Source organism: Mesoplodon bidens (genome assembly GCF_964165515.1).
Source record: "Mesoplodon bidens genome assembly, contig: HAP1_SCAFFOLD_402, whole genome shotgun sequence".
Taxonomy (NCBI): Eukaryota; Metazoa; Chordata; class Mammalia; order Artiodactyla; family Ziphiidae; genus Mesoplodon; species Mesoplodon bidens.
Genome location: NW_027671206.1, coordinates 370,670 through 373,795, shown reverse-complemented (window position 1 = coordinate 373,795; position 3,126 = coordinate 370,670).

Genomic DNA, 3,126 nt, shown 5'->3' with positions numbered 1-3,126 from the left:
CTCAACCACTGTGCCACCAGGGAAGCCCAGGAAATGCTTTTTATATTTAAATAACACTTTCTGTTCCAAGATGTCAAAATGTTTGACAAGTGGTCAAAATGCAGCTCACTAATATTCTCAACCCCATGGTAGTAAATAACCCACATCTACCATCACTGCTGTTTACTGGTGATTGCTTTTCTGGGAAAGTTGAAGCGCCTTTGCTATCTCTGTAGAAAGTCAATGACTAAAGGAGGAAACGTCCTTCATCTTGGTTCCCATAGGAAACCAAATTGATAAATCACTCACTGACTTCTATTATTGCATCTCAAGGATAGTTAACAATGCTCATCAAGGAAAAATCCCAAAGAACACTCTTGCCCTATCTCTGATTAAACCTGATTTTGGAAAATCATCTGGCTCAATCTACATTTAATTACAATATGAATGCTACTTAATTCCCTATTACTTCTGATTACACAGGATCAATGCCACTTGAAGAGTAAGAAGCAAAGGTTCACTACATTGGGGTCTCCTGGACAGCCAAGCCTGTGCCTTAGTCATTTTGACTCCCTAGTGACCAGCTTGGTATCTGGAATAGTATATGTGATCAGTAATTATTTCTTGAATGTATGATGTATGAATGAGTCAAGATATTTTGAGAGTTGGACTCATGGGTCAAGAGGAGAAAACGTGGTTTAAAAAAACCCACTGAATTCTCAGAAGCCGGTGCTGCAATGAATGCTAGTAACAACTTGACAATGTCCTCTGTCATTGCAAATAATGTGATACCAACATCTACTAATCAATCAAAAAAAGACTTTCAGAATTCAAATTTGGATAGGATTTTGAGCTGGGGATTCCTCTCACCCACCTTTTCTTATGATAAAACTTGGAACTGTAGTGTCAATAGATAATATGCCAGGTTTTCACTTAAAATTGGAAAATTTAATCTAATTTCGGAGGCATGAAATAAAACTGATGGGCAAATATTAGAATTTCCATCAGTGAAAAAGCTTAATTTCTAAAATGCTGAAGGTTAGTTTATCAAAATAGTGAAATTGCCTCATATCATAAGTCAAAGCACCCTCTCCTTACTAAATAAGGAGCTACAAAGTTGTACAATTACTGTCAATAATTTTTTTACTTGGTTTGAAAAAAGGTTGCTTGTTTTAAATAAAACAAAGTTCAACTGAAGTGACTATAATACCATCAGTCTTGTAAAACTCCTTGTGTTAGATTTCTTCTATCCCCAAGATGCCAACCATGCATATTAAACGGACTCTTGTTTTTTGCGTATGATTTCTGTACATCTTTCCTATATGAATTTTCATGTTAAGTACCCTTTCTTAGAGTGTGGATTGTAACCACTCTGTTTAAAACTCTATCACCAGTACCTAGAACCGTGCCTGCCACATAAGAAACACTTAATAAAATTTCTAAATTATCTTGATTAAAATCCATACTCATCCTAGCCTTAAGCACATGAAGACAGAAATAGGTTCCAACTGCATAAGAACACGTGACTAATCCAGAGTAAATGTTAACTATACGTACAAATTATCTGTTGATTAAAATACAGAACATGTCTGAGATTTGGAATTCCTTCCTAATAGCCCTGAGTCGGAGCTGTGGTGAAGGCTTACTGGGGGCATGGTACCATTTTCTGAGGACACACTCGGACGAGGAAGAAGTTGATGAGACAGCATGCAAGATTTTCCAGGCTCAAAATGGAACTTGACTCATCTGCATGGAACCACCCAGCGAAACACAGAAGAGCTCACTCTTCTGCTGGATTAAGCTCACCCTGGTGGAACGGAATGGAACAGAAACAAGAGACTGAGGTCGAGGTTTTGAGGATCTTCACTCCACTTACCTGCTGTCACAGGACCAGGCAACGGACAAGAAGAAATGTGGAACTGTTGCTGTGTACCTCTAAACAAATACAGTCACCCTACGTAATAGAATGTGTCCTAAATCTGACCAATTAGAATAATTCCTCCATTCTTGGTGGAGTAGCTCTGATAGAAATGGACAGAGCTGGGCTCGGGGTGGGAAGGGGGTGGTTTCCTTCTGTTACAAGCTCTAAACTTTCTTCAAGTTTCCTATGATTTAAGCCTAACTACAACTTATGGACTTTTGAAAAAGAGTAGGTACTAAAATTAAATAAGCTGAGAGTGTTGAGGGTGAAAAACATGATAACAAATTTAAGGAAATGTAGAATTATTACTATGAGAATTAACAGAACTGTGTTTGTTCCAAATATGAGCCTGCTATAGCATTTTAATTATGAATAGAATTAAACAGAAATTCACTTGCTGTCACCATCTGATAATATTACCAGAGACTTCCCTTAAGGAAATTTAAAATTATTTCTTCTATGTAAATCTCTACAAGTCCTTAATTTCAACCTTATTATAAGAAATAAAACACAGTAGCAACAAGCTGGCAGAATTTTGACAATTCTCCTGCCTCCCTCCATTCCGCCTTCTTTTCCTCTTTCCCTCCCTCCCTTTCCCTCCTCTTCCCTCACTCCCTTTCTTTCCACAAAGCAAGTAAATGGGTACATAGAAAATAGTAGGGGTCACACGCTTTCATTACAGGGGTTGGGAATGTGGACTCTCACAAAAACAGACTTGATTTTAAATACTGTATCTGTGCCTTACTAGCTGTGTGACCATGAATAATTTAATCATTCTGTGCCTCAGTTTGTCCGGCTGTAAAATAGGTGCAAACGGTACCTACCTCTTAGGATTGTTGTCAGGGGGGATTCCAACTGGTTTTAAAATAGTATTTAGCACAGAGGAAGCATAATAATTATTATTTTTCACTTCTCTGAATATATAAAACATTTAGTATTGGGATTCATAGTCTCAAAATCTAACACTCACTGATGTGAATATCTGATTGGCTAAATGGAGAAAAACATTGTTATAGTAATTATTTCTTTAGTTTCTCCTTTTGTTTTTTTAACTGAAAACCAGAATCACAATTTCTTGGTATTATCTGTTATCAATGAACAGTATAAGACTGTAATATTATTTTTGACAAGGCACTGAATATTCGAAATGAAGAAAACTAAGAAATAGTAGTAAATAAAACTTTTCTGGTACTAATCCCAAGTGAAAGATGAAATTAATGATGATA